The sequence below is a fragment of the Ambystoma mexicanum genome, chromosome 4q (assembly GCF_040938575.1).
Source record: "Ambystoma mexicanum isolate Mex_15411 chromosome 4q, UKY_AmexF1_1, whole genome shotgun sequence".
NCBI classification, from domain to species: Eukaryota; Metazoa; Chordata; class Amphibia; order Caudata; family Ambystomatidae; genus Ambystoma; species Ambystoma mexicanum.
The window spans coordinates 887,814,819-887,833,901 of record NC_090928.1 but is presented as its reverse complement, the minus strand read 5'-3'; the positions used below and the strand labels follow the sequence as shown (position 1 = coordinate 887,833,901).

The 19,083-nt window shown below is 45.1% G+C and overlaps 1 protein-coding gene across 4 annotated transcripts in view; it reads right to left on the bottom strand.

Annotated features, from left to right (window-relative positions):
* PREPL (prolyl endopeptidase like) overlaps positions 1–19,083 on the bottom strand; it is a 915,395-nt gene that overhangs the window by 647,127 nt on the left and 249,185 nt on the right. The window contains exon 1 of one of the 4 annotated variants that reach the window (XM_069608453.1): positions 4,556–5,136. The exons of the other annotated variants lie outside the window; for them this stretch is intronic. The gene's annotated coding sequence lies outside the window, so the exon portion shown is untranslated. Of the gene's footprint in view, positions 1–4,555; positions 5,137–19,083 lie in introns of those variants that run through there. 4 annotated transcript variants of the gene reach the window in all.

The following is a 19,083-nucleotide window of genomic DNA, read 5'->3' as shown; positions in this document are numbered from 1 at the left end:
AGCTTTTCCCTGTAATCTCAAATCAAGTACTGAGACGAGGAAGAGGAAACTAAGAGTAATGCACGCTTCCTATTGGAAACACCACTATAGTACTGGGAAAAAGAAGAGGAGTCTGAACACTACAGAGCTGAAGGTCAAACATGTCTCAGTAATTGAGCTAATTGGAATAAGGTAAAACAGGCAAGAGAAGCACACCTGAACACACTTGATGGGATACAGGGGTATAAAAGGGTGGGGTGAGAGCAGCAGAAGAGAATATCTTGAAAGAGTAGCAGAGGGGAAGAGGAGAGCAGCAAAGAAGCCCAGACAGACTATTGGCAACCAAAGGAGAGTGGAATGTGAGAACACCTAAAAGTTGCAGAGCAGGGCACTCTGCGAAAGCGTGGCAAGGGAGCCGTGTCTCCAGGGAGCAGGGAAGGTCGGAGGAAGGAAGCCATGTGCTGTGTCAGCCCTTCCCGTTTGGTTCTGCAAGTGCTTGTTCCCCTGGACAGAGGAGCCGGCCCAGGAGTGTCTGAGGGGCAGGGGGTGAGACCCTGACCTCAGTTAGAGAGAAGCCGTGAGAGACGTTATGTCAATGTCGTGGCTAATGATGTTTGCAATTGTTTGAATTGAATTGTATTTCAATTGTGCCCTAACAGCTGATTTTCCTAATCGATGAAAGGGGGGGGCATTGTAGTATCTACCTGCCTCTATAACAACTAATGTACGTTCCTGTAGAGATCAGCTGTTGTTTGTCACTCATTTCACAAGAGCGTCTCATGTTTGCGGTAACACCATAAACCCAATCCTAGATGGGATTAGCTGGCGCTGAACTGCACATGTTCATGGCCCTAGGAAACCCGTTTCATTAAAACAGTGTAACAGGCTTAAAACAATTCGGGGCACAAGTGTGCTATAATTGAAATGCAAGCATTCGCAAACATGGGAGCCACTTAGCACACACGAACATGCAGCACCATGAGGCATGTAACCCTCGGTGGCACACATCTTCAGTGTGGGTACACTGACAGAAAGAGTGGAAGTTGTGTGATCACTGCCCAGGCATGACTGTAAACTGCAGAAAACAAAGTACATGTCTTCCAAAAATTCGGACAGGTTTTTGCTGCTAACACGTACAAAAAAACAACGTCACAGAAGAACCAACTGCTGGAAGCCTTAGCACCCCCCCCCCCACTCATATTACGTGTGTTGGCACTCGTGGGTTGTTAGTACAGCATAATGGTTTTAACCCAACACAGCACAGCAAGTCATAACACTCTTACAAAACCGAAGACCTGGACGGACAACTCAGTTTACTGTCGAACTCCCCATGTGCTATGTAACAGGACAAAACATTAATGGAAATTGGTCTGCTTTTCTGTAGAATGACTGCCTGGAGAGACAAGCCTACTGCTCTGCAATCATTCTCTGCTACACGATTGCTTGCCTCCAGCTCTTGTCGCCTCTTCTACCAAGCGGGCACTCCTTGAGTGAAGCTGCACCTTTCTCCGGGTATTGTACAAAGAATACAGAGCCTCACTTTTAGCAGGAGGTTAAGGAAACGATTTCAAACCAAACAATGCTTTGTGTCATGGGCTATGTGCAGGGATTTGTGCAGTAGGCCATGCTGGTTGTTAAGACTTGTGAACATGGATAATGGTGGCAGCCCGAGTCTCAAAGTTGCAGCACCGAGAGATGCTTCTGCCATACCGTGTGGGGGGCCTGGCTCGTGGAGGCCCTAAAACACCATAACATTAGACAAAACAACACCACGAAACAGCACAGCACCACAAAGCACACTATTATTATTCGTATTACACTGATTACTAAGAGGTAGAGCAAGGCTAGAGCAAGGCACCGGCTTCTGTGATCCACTCTGATACAATAAATCGGGCTATAAGCACATTATCTCTAAAAAGCGCGGCCCTTGTGAATCACCTTCAGCGTGGAGGGATATAAGAGCATATATTTCAGATTCAGGTGTCTGAGACGTGCTTTAATCGGCACAAATGAGTTTCTCTCCCTCTGGACTTTCTGGGTGTAATCGGGATATATGGATATCTTGGCGTCTCCCCTTTCGATTGGTCCTTCTTCTCTAGAGTGTCGTAAGATAACTTCCCTGTCTTGGAAGTTGAGTATTTTAGCAATTATAAGGCGGGGGTAGGACCCGGGAGGTGGTCTTTTCTGAAGGGATGTACGTGCCCTTTCAACTGAGAATCCTTGTGTTAACTTCTCAGCCCCCACCTCTTGTTGTAACAGGGACTCTATGTAGGCCGTTGAGTTTGATCCCTCACTTCCCTCGGGGACTCCCAATATCCTGACGTTGCTATGCCTGGCCCGGCCCTCCGCCTCCTCTGCCCTGGCTTCAAGTACGGCCACCTTTCTCTCCAGGTCGACCACTTTAGTGCTCATTTCCTTTGTGCTGTCTCTTTTATGGTTGTCTCGGCCGTTGCCACCCTTTCGGTTAAGTTACGGGCATCCTGACGCACGAGTTGTAGCTCAGATTTGAACTCACTAATTCTGGAGTCTATGAATGTCCGCAGGGATGCAATGGCTTCAAGCACCTGGGCTTGATTTTGCGTGGGTTCCAATGTGTTTGTCTGGGCAGATTCAGGGGCAGAGGGTTCCAGACCTGTAGGGGACTTCAGTTTGGTAGACACGTAAGCGTCCATGGTGCTCGCTTTTGCCTTGTTTCTGGCGGACATGTTGAGGGGTCCGAGGTGGCTCCGCGTAGACTGCTCCTTGTGTCCGTGCACCGCGTTGGTCTGGGGTGTCAGCAGGAGTGGGTGTTTGGGCCTTATTGGATCCCACTATGTGGGGGCTGTTCCTGCGGGTACTGCTCCCGCCAACTCACAGAATTCGTGTCCAGGCTATGGGTGGGAGACTCCGGACAGCTTAGGGTGCCTCTTAGGAGGGTCAAAGTTAGGTTTTCCGACTAATTCCAGGGGAGCATTCACTCTCGTACCCGCGGTCCCGAAGAGGATTGTTCACATGACCAGCGTTCAGAAAGCATTATTCGGGTTTGCCCCAATGTTCTATGGAGGGCTAGAAAATGGTACACAGGGCACTCCAGAAACTGTCAACTTGGGCCCAATGGATCCACTGCCGTTTTTTTTTAAAAACACAATCCAGGGGCTGCCCGCGGGCGTGCCGGTGGCATGCAACTACAGCCCTGTTGAGGGGGGGATTATCATGGCCCCGCTGGTTGTGGGTCCCCCCCGCAGCACTCCTCACCTCGAGTCGGCTTCACCGGTCCCGTGAGGTCAGCCTCCTGTTGCACCCCTGGCTCCGAGCCCGCAACTGGTCGTTGGACAGGGTGTCGCCCCAACTGCGCCTGGGACCAGCAGCGGCGGTGCTCTCCCAGCAACTCCAGGTCAGGACCTTTACCCGTCTCCCTAGCTGGCTGATCGTTCCTTGTACGGTGGGGGAGGGGTTCCGCTACTGCCCGCGGCGTGGTGCAGTTCGCCGGGGCCGGCTGTCATGACGTGCCGAGGCGAAAGGGCGAGCTCCTCTGCGTCTATAGCCGGCTTCTGATATGTTCCCAGACTGATATTCCGAAGCGGCCTTTCCGCTCGGAGTCGAAGTCAAAGGCCGGCCGCCATCTCGGGACTTGTCTGAGGGAGGAAGGGGAGATCCTTTCAGGGGTGATTCTTCAGGCTCCGCGACTTCGCTTCCCACCGGATACTGCAGGGTTTCGTTAGGGGGTCGGTTCGGTTGCGCCCGCAGCCACCTCGCGTCTCCGTGGATGTGGCTCAGTCAGGCAAGGAGGATCCCAATGCAGCGGCTCGGCCGGCAGCACCACTCATGCCGCGGAGTCAGAGCTGTGCGGTCGCCGCGGACCCGTAAACCAGCCCGCCGGTGACCAACGCTGTGTTGAGCTCAGGGAGGGGAGACGGGCTTCTCTCCGATCACGGTTCCCCCAAAGGCGGGCACTAGTTTCCGGTTCGGCGTCTCCGCGGAGGCGGTCACCTTTTCCCTTCAGCGCCAGTTTCAAGCGGCAGCCGCCATCTTGGGTCCCACCAGCAGTAGGGGGGGAGCTTTTGCAAGGGGGATTTTAAGGGTCCAGAAGTTCGAACCTCAGCAGAAATTGCAGATTCGTGTCGGGGATTGGTTCCCCTGCACTCGGAGCCGGTTCACTCCATCTCAGGATCTCTTTTGAGCAGGCGAAAAGATCAAGATGCGGCGTCTCGGCCGGAGCACGGCGATTCAGCCTCTATCCGCCATAAGCTCTAGGCCCCGCCCCCAAGTGGGTCAACAGTGGCTTCAAGCCGGGCGCAAGAGGCGTTTGCCTTACTCTTAGCATTGCACCCCTAGGCTCATTGCACTTACATTGCCTTCCCTACAGTCAACATGGCCGCCGCTAAATCCATAGTTAACTCGCATTGCATGTTACACCTGTTACAGAGGGAGCTACTTAAACCCCGCCTCCGCTGGAGCGCTCGCTTTGCGTCTTCTCCGCTGACAGCGGGTAACGCTTCCAGCGATCTCCTAACAGAACCTGTCAATAGTAGAAATCGAGTTCAAAGATATTTTCCACAGCAAATCAACAGGATACCAATAAAATTGTAAGACATACCGAACCAACGTTTTTTCCAGGTTTTCCTCAGTCCGCTGTTATATTCGTAGTCTCTGCATCTTCTGTCAGCGGTTCCATCGCAGCCGCATCATTTCTTCTCTCAGCAGCCTTCGTTCGCGGTCACAGTGCCTTCTTCCAAATGTTTTCCTCAGCAGTCTCTGCATCGTCCGAAGGTATTTTCATCAACATTTTCTCCGAAGACCTGCAAAACAAAGGTATTTAGTGAATGAAATCTTCTAAAAAGGAAAGAAAGAAGAAGTTAAATATGTGCTTACCTGAAGTCTCAGCAAGGCTTTTCTTCACTTTATTCTTACTGCACTTGTCTCTGAAGGCAGCTATTACTCTGTTTCGACGAACTGTCGTAATTTAATGTTTCCTCAAAACTAGTATAGTTGCAGCCATACTTGCGAATATTAAAGAGAATTTTAGTAAGGGAGATCTCTCCAATGTAGGGACAACTCAGAATCTGATGAACTGTATATAATTATATTTTCACCAAAAGAATTACCCAAGATACCACGAGAAGAGGTTTGGACATTATTCAGTTAATTTGCTGCCACCACGGCCCCCTCAGATTAAAGGTTACCTACACAACGCACCCCTGTAGAATACAGGATGGAGAGCCCCACAAAACATAAGCATAGGTGAGAAGGGAGGGTTTATACAAAGGTACACTGCATCACAGTTTCTGTTTGCGAATGGGAATTACAATAGTTGTGTTGTTGTAATTGTTGTTTCCACAGAATCAGAGCCGAGATAACCGGTCCTCTTACTGAAAAGGCATTACGCTCCCGCTGAGACCTAAGGTAAGCATTACAGGATTTCACAGTCCACAATATTTTGCTTTCACAAAACTCTCTTGCTCTGGTTTAATCAGGAGTTTCCTTCCTGTGCAATTCCAACAACTTGACAGTTCATTGGTTTCTCTTCATATCAGAGTCTCTTGTTCAAAAACGGAGTTCCCTTCCCAAACAGTACAACAGTTCACAATAGCTCTTCATAGCAGAGACTTTTGAGAAAGCCCTGTTTTACACCGCCCTGTGCGGAACCACTCTGATACCTTGGCTTCATGGTATCGTGCCCTTTGGACTCTCACTTATATCACAGTTCACAAACGGGGTTGGGCCTCAGGCACTCTTTAACTTCTTTACCTTTTCACAAACAGGGTCATGTCCCAGACACTCTTTAGCATCTTTACCTTTTCACAAACAGGGTCATGCTCCAGGCACTCTTTAGCTTCTTTACTTTTTCCACAATTAGCTTTCAGGGTCGTGTCCCAGGCACTCTTTAGCTTCTTTTGGGGTTTCAGCTTCCTATCTCGCACAGCTCTCCTCTCATGCTTTCTATTTTGCTCCTACTTGGAGCTTCGCACAGCACCTCTGCACTTTCGGAGAGTGATTCAATTTCAACAGAGTCTTTCGACAACGTGTAAACGTACACGCGACCACTCCGTTACTTTGTTTCCTCCACTTTCACATTTCTTTCACATTACAGTTCACAATGCATAATCTAAGCGTTCTCTTCAGCGCGTCGTTCATCCTACACTTGTCCTTCACTTGCAACAAATGATCCATCACGCTTCGCGTCTTTCACCAACCGGGCTCCCATCTCACTTTGGACTCATCGGTTGCGATTACTTCAGGGTAGCTTTTGCGGTTATGTTGTGTCGAGGTCAGGGGCTCCTCGCCTACCCCTCCGACACTCCTTGGCTGCCTCGGTGAATCAGGGGATCAAGCACCTCTTCAAGGACTTCCCTTCAGAGATCAGCATACCACGGAATCCCCTTCTGGCTCCTTGGAGACATGACTCCCTCTCCATGCTTTTTCTAGCCTGCTCAAACCACAGGGTCTCGGCACTCTGTTCTCCGACAGCAGATCTTGGGGTGCTCAGGCTTTCCCAGTTGCCGGTCAGCTCGTTCTCTGACTCGGGTTCCTTCTCAAACTCCACTTGTTTGCTCAGTTTGTAGTAGCTACTCCTTTTATACACCTATGGAGTATTAACAGGCTTCAGGAGGATTCAATCTTCGCCCAGTGAATGACTTCGCCTGACCTTATTAATGGGACATTCATGAAAATAGAGTGCCTCTGAATGTAGTTTCTTCATTGTAATGGCACTGTGGTGTTTTGGAAAGGAGGGATATACTGTCGACATCCTCCTCTTCCTTGTCACAGTCCTTTTGTCAAAGGAATGGGGAAAGTGGGTGTCTGGGGAACATTAAGTCATAGATGCTGAGGGAATGTCAGGTAGGGGGGTGTTTAAAAATGGGGGATACCATGTTTCACCTTTGGGTAATCCCTCCCCAATCCTAGATGACCCACTACCCAGGTGATCCTCCCTTGCTAGTCTGCCCCAGGGTCGGGATCCAAAGGCGATGGCCCTCTCCAGGCCACCTGTTTAGAGGATCCCCCGGGTGTGGGAAGGGAAAAACGCTCAGGTTTTTCACACAGAGTAAATCTTCAATTGCCTGATCAAACACATCCCTAGGAGAATTCGCTGATCTAGTTAAACTAACATTATCCACAGTAACCAAAAAGGTAAAGAGAGTTTTGGGAAAAGAAGACGACTAACAGTAACCTTCTGCAACAGACTTACTTACCGGGACATAGACTGTCAGTATTGAATGCCTGCTTCTGTTCCCTTTAGCAACTCTCGTGCCTCTCATTTGTAGCCTAGAGGCTAAGGTCTTGTGAGACAAATGCACATGGCCCCTTGGGTTTATTGCTTGGGGCAGTACACACACATCCTTAGGAAACTGCTATCCACATCTGCAGGTAATTGTAGGAATACATACAGGGGTGTGTAATTCCAATAGCCCCACTCCCAGGACAAGTAATTTATGGTCAGAAACAAAAGAATTTCATTAACATATTGTCCGCTGGGAAATTTTTTGGGGACTTTCAAAATACATGCTTTGAACTATTGTGTCCCTGTGAGCATCAAGGCTAAGGAATGTGTGTTGGTTGCAATGTGGTGGGAGAAGGGTATTGCCAGAGTGGGTGAGATTGTGAAAGGTCTCCACCTATCAAAATTGCAATCATTCTCCTTTAACACTGTAATGCTGGTCCAATTGGAGTTGCTCATTTAATTTTAATGAACTGAAATCAGTTTTGGACAGCCGCAGCATGAAAAGGCCCATTTTTGGACTAAGAACATAAAGTTAGTATTCTCCACCCAAAGCACTGATCCCGACATGGAGACATAGAGCGGAGGCATTGAAAGATACAATGTTTAGGGAGGACCTGAGGAAAGAGATAGTCGAATACTTTGAATACCATACCAGGAGAGTGGACTCAACTGGCACGTTATGGGAGGCATTCAAGGTAGTGGTCAGGAGAGCAGCAATATCCAAGTCTAAAGGGCTGCAGGGCGAGATCACCAGAGAATTACATGAAGCTGAGAAGAAATTAGAGGAAATGATGCACAAGGAAGGGCACTCCCCGGAGGAGGTTGGGATTATTAGACGGTTGCAACTGGATTGTGAGGGATACTGGGGGAGATTGTGTAACCTGAACTACAAAACGTATGTAGAAAGACAGCATGCGGGGGGGGGATAAGCCGGGCAGGCTGTTTGCTTGGTTGTACAAATGTGAGACACCCAGACAAACAATTAGAGCCATATGGGAAAAAATTGACAAACACTCGATACTCAACGGGAGGTGAACAATGGATTTGTAGAATTTTAACAGAAACTGTATGCAGATACTGGCGGGGAGACAGAGGTGGATATAATAGACACATTGGAAGACATTGTCCTTCCCAAACTGCATACATTAGAATGGGAGAACCTAGAGGTCCCAATTACTTTAGAGGAACTGGAAGCGGTGATCAAGCTTTTGCCCACCAGTAAGGCCCCGGGGGCAGACGGTCTCCCTAGTGAGTTTTATAAAACATACAGGGCGGAACTGCTCCACCCCATGCTGGCGATGCTGAATGAAGCGCTGGAAAAAGAGGTATTGCCAGAATCCCTGAGGGGGCGGTTATCATCCCCTCCTTAAGACTGATAAGCCAAGCATGGACTGCGGGTAGTACAGACTGCTATCCATGCTTAACCAAGACAGCAAGATACTTACTGCAGTGTTGGCTAACATGTTGAGACCGGTCATTAGTAGACTCATACATCCTGATCAGACAGTGTATGTATCGCACAGGAACATATCTGATAACCTTAGGAGACTCCACCACATTATTGAACAAACAGAACAAGACTCACAAGAGAGTGCCATAATTTCATTAGATGCAGTGAAGGCCTTTGACTCTGTTAAGTGGCCTTGGTTGATGGCGGCCTTAAAAGGATATGGGATGGGGCTGGTGTATATGAGGTGGGTGCAGATGCTATATAGAGCGCCGCTGGCTCGAGTTAAGACAGGGGCGAACATTTCTGACAGGTGGCAGCTTGGTAGGGGCACCAGGCAGGGATGCCCGTGGTCCCCAATGTTTATTCTGGCCCTGAAGCCCCTGGCGATTTATTTGAGGCATCATTATGGAGAAGTGGGAATTACTGCAAAGGGAGGGCTACATCTGATAGCTATGTATGCGGATGATATGCTGTTATATCTCAGATACCCTGAGGAGAATCTAGAGTACATATTAGAAGTGATGGACAGATACGTTGCTTTTTCTGGAATAACAGTGAACCCCAAGAAGTCATATATATTTCCCCTGAGTAGGTACAAAGGGATACCACGTGAGGAGCTGCCGGTACTCCAAATACATTGGGAGACTGTGACATTTAGATACCTAGGGATTGATGTATACCATACGACCGAGGTTGAATATAAACATAACACAGAGAAGTCGGTGACAAACATCGAACACAGTATGAAGTTCTGGGCCAAGCTCCCCTTGACCATGATGGGGAGAGTGGCATTGTTAAAAATGGTGGTGTTACCTAGGTTGTTACACTTCTTCGGGAACATACCTCACAGGATACCTAAGCGATTCTTTGGTAAGCTCCAAAGCCTTTGCAGGGGATTTATATGGCACAACACTAGAAATAGGATTGCACTGTGGAAATTGCAAAACAAATAAGACAGGGGGGAATTAAGTTGCTAAGCTTGGAGATTTATTTCTTAGCCAGTCAATTGCAGTATGTGGCCAGGTGGTTATCGGATGACACAACACCGGAGTCCAGATTATTGAAGGCGGAATGTACCCCGTACTTTCTGAAAGAATGGATTCCGTTGCCAAAGCCACGAAAAGGGGGAGCATGAGAATGCTAAAATTGGGTGGGAGAGTATGGCAGAGCGCTTGCCAGGTTATGGAGAACCCTGCCCCATGTTCCCCACAGATGCCGTTAGTGGCACTGTTTTGGGTGGATGAGCAACTAAGGAAGACAATCCGGAAACATTGGGAACCAAATGGCATTGCAACATTAGGGGATGTACGGCAGGATGGAAGGCGGTAGAATTTGACATGCTAGTAGAAAACACTGGCCTGTACCGGCGACAATATATCACTTACACAAGATTGGTGTGGATGGTGGCGAGAGCCCAAAGGTATCACAAAAAGGTGTCTAGAAATGCAAGACTGCAGCAAATTCAATTGTATATTACTCACAGGGCATACATGACCCCTCAGAGGATTGCGCGATTCAAGAATGTGAGGATACAATCATCTCCTAAATGTGGTAAGGTGAATGCGGAATGATAGACAGGTTCTGGCATGCCCTGAAATATTGAGATTCTGGAGGGAGGTGGCCCACTGACAATGAGAAAGGGATCAAACTGGAAGTGGAATCTTTGAAGGCATGCATGGCAGGGAGGATTTCCAGGCCGCGAAAGATGAAACATGTAAGTAAACTGAAGGATTTGGCCTACATATTGGCCAAGTGCAGAATTGCCATGGGCTGGAAAGACAACAACAGACCGAGGGTGGAAGCATGGTGGCGCGACCTTCAGAAAGGGGTGGACGCTGAGACAGCAGTGTGGGGCGAAGCAGTTAACAGAGGAGGGGAGGACCTAGGTCAGACATTGATGGCCTCAAGGAATTTGGTGGCCGCACTATTTGAGTCGGCCCAGACCAACTCTGGAGAGGATGACTCCTTGACAGGCGCAGAGGGATCACACCCTTAGAGGTTACAATGGCGAATGGTGAAGTGGAATAAGCTCGGAGGGTGGGGGGTAGCGGGAAAACGATGAACATATCATGCGATTGTAACACTAATGTCTGTTGTTTATTGGTGGTATTTTGGATGTTTTGGTTGTTAAAATCAATAAAAATGATTTTTTTTAAAGTACGTAAAGTTCTGGTTAATGTTTAGGACTTTCAGTGGGGGATGCTTTTAAAACTGGAAAAAGTGGCCTTAGCTCAGCGAGCCAATGAGGAAGGATGACCATAGCTTTGGTTCGTAGTGACACAACCCTTGAAAGGGCGTCTAGACTTGTCACAGCATATTGGCAGTGAGTAGATTATTCAGTTGGCAACAATTACACTATTACATGTTTGTGCAAATAAATGTGTTGCTGTTTGCTTAAAGAATTCATGCACAGCTTCAGATTTTCAATTAATTGCACATCATCTGAGGTAGTGGTCATGCTAAAACGTTGTGACAGATTAGTGCTTGTAATGTAAAGCACCTTTCATCTCTGTGCAGAGGATCTCCCTTTCAACTGCAAGACCAGAGAACCACTTTCAGTTTTAGTACTAAGGATCAAACCTATCAACTTGGCCATTAAACTTAATGCACCTCTTCCTCATTCCTCACACACTCATCAAAGGGTAGTGAGAACGAAAACGCCCAATATCCTCCAACTGCAGACGATTACATTGGTGTGCTAGAAAGGGTGATGTGCAAAGATAAAAATTTTATGTTTACAGTTTTGGTAAAAAAATGAATGTGTTTTTTTTCTATTTTCCTCAGCATAGATTAGGTACTTAATCTTGCTGCACAACTCACATAATACATTTTCTTTGCCTATGGAAGGCCCTACTAAAAGCAAAAGAACCTGAGGAGGATGAGGGCAGGGCGCATTACTGGTAGGGTAATGCCCCCTGGCCGATAGTTAGAAGACCGAGCGAAGTGACAGATAAAGAAAAGCAAACACCTATGGCCCTATTTGTAAGAGGGGTTTCCATACCTCAAACAAAACATTAAGGATTCTGGCAGTGAGTAGATTATTCATTAAGGATTCTGTCTGTTATTGGACTGAGCACCCCTTTTCATACACTCTTCATTGAACATGTCTGTTTCAGCATTTGCTGTTGCTACGAATCACAAATGAAAATTTCTCACCCATGCACCATTGTACCTTGTCTCAAGAGCCGGGCCCATTTTTTGATTACAATGTGGACCCCGATACAAGCCTGAAACTCTTTAGTCGTCGACAGACATTTTTGTGGGTTGTGTTAACTACTCTGTGTTGACAGATTTGTGTTTCAATTCAAATTGATTTCCTTTTTTTTTATAACTATATGTGATTGATTCTAGTGTGCGATTCAGTTACACTGTACCTCTCATTGTACGTTTTACATATTTAGCTTTATCTAAATGGCTACATTCCATGTGTCTTTCTTATACTGTCTTGATTTTCAATTGTGTTGTTTAGTTTTGTAAATAGGTCCTTTTGTTTTCTTGGATTTCTTTAGTGTTTTCCATGCGTATGTGTATTTTTCTTTTTCTTCTGCTTTATTCACACTAGACAGCCATGGTGTGTGTGAGTGCGCTCGTTGATGTCTTTATTGTATTTTTGAATTTTGTTCATTCAGTAAATTAACACGGTGTGCCCTTGATTAATATGATGTCTGCCTCAGTATAATTAAAGTTCTTTTTCTGTACTAAATCATTTTGTTAACCATATTTGTAATTGTATGTATGTGCAATCGTTGGGGGTCATGTAGGACGCACGTCCAAACTGTTTATAAATATATTCACATGATTTCTGGCTAAATTGTATTACATATGTATGTTCAAGCAGCAGGATGTTGTCCCTTGCTAATATATTTTGGAGCGTCAATTGCTTATATACCTTTGGTGTTCTCCTTTGGCTTCTTTTGCGTTCTTCACTTGATCAGACCACGGCCGGTTAGCTTCCTTTGCCTCTTTTCTCCAGTATATGCTTCTTGAGATACAGTTAGGTTCACTGGTCACCCTCGTGTGACATTTGACTCTTGGTTCACGTTTGTTTATGACTGAACAGGACACTCTCAGTTTTACAGAACAACAGCATTTGGATATCCTCAAAGGTGTGTCCTTTTTCGCAAATTTACCTACAGATATTACAGTCCAACCTAAAATTACACCCGGCTATCAGGTCAGATTAAACAAAATGAAATTTGGGACGGAAGTGCATGGGCACTTATTGACAGAATATCTCTGTTCTAATATCATCCCGGTCGGTTTACAGGTGTCCATTCATCCAGTGCTTTTTCTGGATGACCTACAGTATAAAGTGGGTTCACCCAGATAGCAAACAAATGTAGCCACAATCTGATGCTACATACGATAACCACCGCTACCCGTAAAGCCTGTGAGATTGATAAGGAATTGGAGACAACTGCCAAACAATTTAAAGAGAGTACCCTTATAACTGAAGCCAGAACCAAATAAGAAGAAATTGAAAAAAAATTGAAGAATTCTTTTAATTGAATTCTGCTAAAAAAGCTGACAAACTTAAGATAGACCTCACATAATTTGCCAAAGAGAAGGTGTACCCTTACTTGTTTACTTGGCATCTGACTACATTTCTAATCCTCAGTATTTCCCCAGCTCTTTTCAGAATTACCCACACCTACCAGATAGGAGGCTCTGGATGATGTTTTCCAACTCCAGTTCAGGGAGCAATGGGTCAGACCAACTCCCACTACATCTAGTTCAGTCAATCAGCCCTCTTTTTTAGGAAGAGGACAAAGCAGGACACGAAGACCCCCCGGGCCCTGTCAGCATCAAGCACAGGGGTCATTTGCGACATTCAACAGGAGGAGGCGGGCATATCCACAATGAAAACACCTATTTTCAAATGCTCTAATGTGGTGTTTGATGCCCATCATACCTCACTTTTGCACAGAGGATTTTCCTTTGTACCCACACAATCGGTTACTCTCCAAGAAACAGAATTGGCGATTTGTGCATTCTTTTGGCGAGTTCGCCTGAATAATTATTTTCTGGATGTTAACATTGAATCCGACAAGGCCTTCACCAACTTCAGGGATAAGTCCAACTGCACGTCTCAGGATTCTGACATGCCACCTGACATCTTAACCTTAGACAGTTGTATTACACAGGACTTTCACAAATTATTTCGAGACTCACCTCAATTTGTTTTTGATAACCTACGTAAACAGGAGAGAACTGCATTAAATGCACTTAAAACCAATCATGATTTAGTGATCAAGCCCGCAGATAAGAGTGGAGATGTGGTAGTACAACATTGATCCCAGTACGAACTGTGGGATATATTTTCCCACTCAGCAGTACTCCCACCCATAACTAAGCTGCACTTCAGCAGAAACAACAAAATTGCTGTTCTGGCTCCTTTGAGCTCCACTGCCTCGCATCAAAACTGCGTTTTGCAGCTACAAAAGGATGGCTGCACTGTTTTGCCAATCGCCATTGGGCAAGATGGCACAGTGAGCACCCAGAGAAAGGCTGCCAGGGTGTGTTCTTGTGTGTACTAAAGAAGTGCAGTAAAAAAGCAGCACTGCTTTGCTGCAAGCCCAAAGTTTCCCATTGAAAAGGGGAAATATTTTACATTTAAAATGATGCCGCTCTGATGCTCTTTTCATCTGTTCTACAGTGCTCTGCTTTTATCAGTGAGGCCCCGGCACGCTCACCCATATCCAGATTGTGCTCCAGCAAAATAGAACATGAACCCTGTATGACAGGCTGTGTCAGCCAAATCTGAGAGATCAACAAAAGCTTTACTTTCAGCTGCACGGAAAAACACTTGATTTTTTTATTTTTTTATTATTTGGTTGTAACAATTTTTACAAAAGAACGCGAAAAAGTAGAAGTCCAGCCTCTTGTTTCCTGGAATGTCAATTCTTGTTTGTGTGTACTTAGTTGCGATGATTTCCCTTCATTTCCTCGTGCTATCGAACTTCAGATTTCCTCATGCTAGGCCAATTTGTTTCAGCAAGAGGGCAACTGCGATTGACCACTTTGTGTTTTCACCAGTTATCAAACCTGCCCACCATGAGTCCTCATCTAAAGTTCTTCCTTTTACCAGGATGTTCATGAGATAGGTTTCCCTAGCTCCTTGTGTTCCAGGGCACTTCAATATTAGGTGGCGTATTGTCTCCACCTGTTTGGTCTTGCAAAAGTGGCATACGTTCATGAGGGATTCTCCTCTGATGGCCATGATCTCATTTGTCCGTATCAAGTTCAATCTGGCGCTCAAGAAAGATTTATTATTATTTGTCAGTTTGTAAGTTGCAGACTTTTCTATTGTTTTAATCCAATCTAGTTCAATCCATTTTTCTGAAACTTTGATTGGATTTCCAATGAGGGTATCCTTCGTCATAGCTATTTCCACCAGGAGATTTGTGCATGTTTCTGCCCAATTAGTCAGGATTTTGTTCATGCCGCTATCCAGTTCTTTTTTTAAGATCTGAAAGATGTTTGGTTTTGGCTCAATGATGATTTTCCTGAAGAGCATCATGGTGTTTCATATAACGATGCCCCTCAATGATGTTAGGCAGAGTTCTTGCCTAATGACAGGAACTGGGATTGATTGTGAGTGGCCAAGCACCTTTCTCCAAAAACAGTCCTTCATGTTTGTCCCAAAATTGGATTGGGATTTGTGGCATTGCTTCCGTTCCATACGTAATGCATGGGGCAACTTTCGCTTTGAAAAAGGACAGCACTGGCACAAGGGAATATCGCCCAAATTTCTTGTCCACTAGCCTTGCCTGGTAGGCCATGGTCTTCATCTTGGCTTTTAGAGAATGCTGCATTGGAAGCTCTGTGCTACTGTTGCTTAGCATGACTCCCAGATATTTAAAGCTTCTCACATTTTCTAGTTTTTCGTCCGCCGCGTACAGTTTCGCCTTTTGACTTGTCTTTGTTGATGTATCAAGTACCATTATTTTGGTTTTGGTCTTTTTTAGCTCCAGGTTATTAGCCAACAAGTATTTAAGCAAGCTGTTCAGTTGTCTTTGTAGTCCCACTATAGTTTCCAGTATAATGATGTCTTTGGCGTACAAAATTCACGATACTTTGGATCCACCTATAGTGGAAGGGAAACTTCTGATGGCAACTTCCCATTCATCAATGTCAGCTATGTACGCGTTGCATAGAGACGGTGCTAAGGGACAGCCTTGTTTAACTCCTCGATATGTCCAGATTTCCCTTGATAAGTCGCCGGCCACATTTAAGCAGACTCTCATTGATGTTCCTTTGTATAAGGCCATGATTGGACCCAACAGTGTTTCATGGCAATCTTTCCGTTTTAATTTTGCCCAAAGATGTTCTCAGTTCACTCGGTCAAAGGCTTGTACAAGATCGACAAAAGCCATAAAAATTCTTGGACTGCCTTGTTGAACTTTGGCCTTGAGACAGCTTAGTAGCAGGATATTTGCTGTTGTACCAATATTTCTTACAAATCCTGATTGAAAGTGGTTGATGTGATTTGCCTCTCTCAGCCAGGTTTGTAGTAAATCCAATGCACATGCCCCAAAAACTTTACCAATGACATTGAGCTGGGCGATTGGGCGATAACGTCTTGGATCTTCTTTTGCTCCTTTTTTAAATATCGGCACAACGTTTGCTGTTTTCCAGGACGCCAGATTGGTGTCGTTTTCGTGGCAGTTGTTAAACATTTGGCTAATGAAGGGCACCCATGAATCAACGTTAGTTTTTAGATCCAAGTTAGTTATTCTATCCGGCCCTGGGACCCTTGAATTTTTCAATTTTGAGATTTTGTTCTTGATGGTTTCGATATCGTGTGGGTTTTTCCATACTGTACCTTGTTGATGAGTAGTTGGTCTAATTGCTGGTTCTGGCGGCTTGTACAAGTCTTCGAAAAACTCAACCCACTGCTCTTCACTGACATTGTTCTGTACCTTTGTTTGTCGAGTTAATTAGAGCCCAGAAGTCTTTGCTTTTTTTGGCACTCAGTGTGCGCAGCATCTGTTCTGCATCTTGTTGGATTAGCACTGCCTGATATTGTCGAAACCAGGTTTTATAAGTTCTTTGGGCCAATTTTAAGGAATCTTCAATTTTTGCACATTTTGAGTTTCTCGCCATGCACCTTAGTTTCCTCAAGGTGGCTCTCTGTGCTACCAATTGCGAGTTGTAAAAGTGTTGGTGCGTTTTCCGGCTGGTATGTAGGTTGATAATGGAGGTACATAGTCTACTGGGCGTATCTGTGAGTCCATAGCTTTTACTTGCGATTTGCTGTTCTGTTTGTAGGCAATTGTAATTTCTCGAATACTTTGTTCGGTCAGTTTCAGACGATTTCCTCTCGTGCAGGCTACCTTCCCATTTGGCATTGTACTTTTCAGTGGTTGTTTCATATGCCAAGTTGTTACTAATCTCGGAAAAGGAATCCGTCCAAGATGATCAAACTCAAGATACTTCAACTCACGGAAGAAGTTAGACAAGTAGGTTTTCTTTCGGCTAAAGAAATTTAATTTATCAATCACTCAGAAGATTGTACTCCCCTTTTTTATATTATGCCCAAAGTGCATAAAGACATTGAAAATGCTCCTGAAAATCCAATTGTTTCAGGGTGCGATCCTCGAACCTATATCGAAGTATATTGATTTTTTCATTAAACCACTGGCAATGTTAACACCCACTTTCCTTCTTGATTCTAGAGATGTGATTAATTTGGTAGAAAATGTGGGCTTCGAATCCAATATACAAATATTGGTAACTCTTGACATTGAGGCTCTCTACACGAATATACCTCAAGAGAGAACAGTCCAGAGTCTACAAACAATGCTCAATAGACAACCACCTCCACATGTTGTCCCTACTGACTTCTTGTGTAAAGCTGCCAAGTTAGTCCTAAACAAATCAAGCTATACCGTTGATATATCGATGACAGTCTCATGATATGGGAAGGAAGTCCTGAGTCTCTACTACAATACTACAATTTGTGGAATGGCTTAATAAAGTAGATCCAGACATTCACTTTACATTTGAGTATTCAACTACCAGGATTGCTTTCCTGGATTTGTCCATTTATGAGCAGGGAGGTTCTCTTCGAACTGAACTATTTAGAAAGACCACTGAAAGGAACACCACACTCCAATTTGAGAGTCAACATCCCATTTGCATTTAAGAAAGGTAAAAACTTGAAACAAAAAAATACCCGTGCCAGTAGAACTATAGTGAAGATACCTGCTATTAGAGACACCAACTTCAACCCAGTGGTGGGGCACTACCCATGTACTTCATGTACCGCGTGTAAGTTTTCCAAAAAAATTACTTTGTTTTTAATGGAAAACAAAACTTGGGACCTACGCACATTTACAACGTGTAAAAGCAAAAATGTCATTTATGCGATTCTGTGCCCTTGTAAAACTATGTATATTGGCAAAACCACGAGAGAAGAGAGCGCCCGTATTAACGAGCATTGTTCAAAAATTAACACTCAGAACTTGAATGCCCCCATGGTCATTCACTTTGTAGAGATGGGTCACACTGCAGAACAAATTGAGTGGTTCTGAATAGAAAAGGTGACAGCTCCCAATATGGTCCAAATGGCTAAAAAACGGTCTTATAAAGAACAATTATGGATCTTTAATTTGAAAACATTAACTAATGGCCTTAATACATTAGAACCGTGGCATTCATACTCTTAAGTGGCTACAGTTTACCACGCCTTTCTCTGCTGTTATATAACAATCCTTCACTTGGGAAGGGTGGTTAATTATTTCGGCAATGTTTGAGAAGGATTTCTAAGTTGCATGTAACTTTGGTTGCAGACAAAAACAATTATTTTGACTATCAGAGTCAGTCATTATGCTATAGTCCAATTACCCCCTGTCTGTGGGTACAATTAAATATCATTTTTAGTGCCCCCTTCACCGCATGGCTTATGTGCTGTAACCCTCACTTCACACCTGGGCCGTTGATGCCGTTAATTACCGATACAGCCACCCCATTTTCTGATTTCTGATAATAAGGACCTCGTTCCTGTTCATAGTCCTTTTTCTAGCTCCATCAATGAGAGACAGTCACTCGATCGCACTTGCGGTCACGTGTCTCAAATCGCGGTCACCTGACAACATTAGACTGCTGTGCATCATTGAGTGAATACCAGCGTTTTGTTCACAGTCCTTTTTCTAGCTCTATGAACTAGAGATAGTCACATGATCGTTCCAGCGCTCACATGTCTAAAATCACGGTCACCTGATATTACTGGACTGCTATTTATCATTGAGTGAACACCGGTGTTATGTCGCCCCAGCTTTCCTGATGTCTGCTAGACTCAGGGTTTTCCTGTGAGCGGCAGTATCTGGATGGCTAGGACGGCTCCATTTGGAACGGTGAGTGGCTCCCCAATACCATGCCCATTAGATATTTAACATTGCGTGGTCACTTGATGTAGAGATATCACTTTAAGGCCATTATTAGTAGGGCA